We start from the raw sequence: 1,610 nt of genomic DNA on the forward strand, positions 1-1,610 counted from the left end.
TACACATGCAGGAATCCAACAATGTAAAAACTGATAAAGGACACGCGCGTAACTCATAATACACACATACCACACGAAGAGAAGACTTACACTTACACACACTTGTAAAAGCACACGTATACAAACACGCATACATACTTGGGCGCGACACGACAAGTATCCTCGAGCCTTGAGGGAGAAAGGTATTTACAGGTCGTAAAAGAGAAGAGATCAGTTTTCTTGTTGATTTCGGCGTGACATACAATAAAATTTTGTAATCGGCGGCCCCAGGCCGCGCTTTCGCGCTTTGGGGCCCGAGAATGTTGCGTAGTATAATCAAACACCGATATACAATGCGAGTTTTTCCTCGACCACCGGGGCGACTCTCGGGGCGGACGGGATCGCCGAGAGTGGGAGTGCGGTTTGCGAGGAACGGGAGCAAGTAGAAGGAGATGAGGAACCTCTGTCCGAGGGGTTAACTGTCGATAGCGGACGGTGCGAGAAATAGATACGAAGAGAGAGAATCGTTTCTCGGCGATCCCGCGAGTGCGCCACGACACTCGCCGCGCAACACGTCGGGAAGATATCTGTACATAGAACTGCAACATAGCACAGGGTGTACGTACATGCCGGTGCACACGTAATGTCTCATATAGCGAAGTATTAACTATGATAGTGCATGAAAATAATAAGACGTTCGCAGCGCGGGGGCGCGCACGGTGAGAAGGAGAGCTTCGCCCCTTTTCCCCCTCACGACGAATCTCGCCCTCGCAGGCACGACCCTCGGGAAAACGAGAGACCGTCGCCCACGGCATAGTAAGAAGTGATCACTCACGATCGCGCTGCGCTCGCACCTTCACGACGAAGAATCGGCGCCGCCGACGACGACGACGCCGGTCGCGTCGCTGTCTGCGTGCAGAGAGAAAGAGAGAGAGAGACAGAGAGAGAGAGAGAGAGAGAGAGAGAGAAAGAGAGAGAGAGAACAAAGCGATGGAGGCTCATTACTCGGGATAGTTCCCGTGTGTTAGGTCCAAATTGTGTTCCCTTGTTCCAAAGTTGTTTGAAATCGATTTTTTCGCTAATGACTTACACGGGGCTTGTGCATTAATAAACCTAATTGGTTCCTTAGTCTGAGCGTCCTTGCTTGATCGTTTGCTTGTTTTCACGTTCCCAACAAGCCGCGGGCTGTAGTTGCGAGAGTTTCATACGCGTATCCATAAATTAGTTTCCCCACAATTCGACACGACGGCGAAGTGTTCCGCCGTACAATGCGCGCTGAAAATATAAAGGGGACAGGAATTTTTTACTTTTACTGGCAATGTGCCTGCGGAGGGGAGAAAGAATTATTTATTACGAGCGAGAGACAGTATTAAAAAAACACTTGATGGCGATACGTGTTGTGAGTGAATGTGCAAAATTTGCGAGTTGTGATCGATCGACGAGAGATGGTTGATTTATTATTATTAAAATTATTATTATTACATTGTTTGATATTATTATTGTATTATTATTCCCGCGCTATATACCACGAATACTAGCCGATATCGACTGGTGATTATTGTAATTATTTATAACGAACTGCGAAGAGAGAGAGAGAGAGAGAGAGAGAGAGAGAGAGAGAGAGAGAGAGA

The sequence above is a fragment of the Odontomachus brunneus genome, unplaced genomic scaffold (assembly GCF_010583005.1).
Source record: "Odontomachus brunneus isolate Ranch 3 - 2012 unplaced genomic scaffold, Obru_v1 Obru_scaffold_024, whole genome shotgun sequence".
NCBI lineage: Eukaryota > Metazoa > Arthropoda > Insecta > Hymenoptera > Formicidae > Odontomachus > Odontomachus brunneus.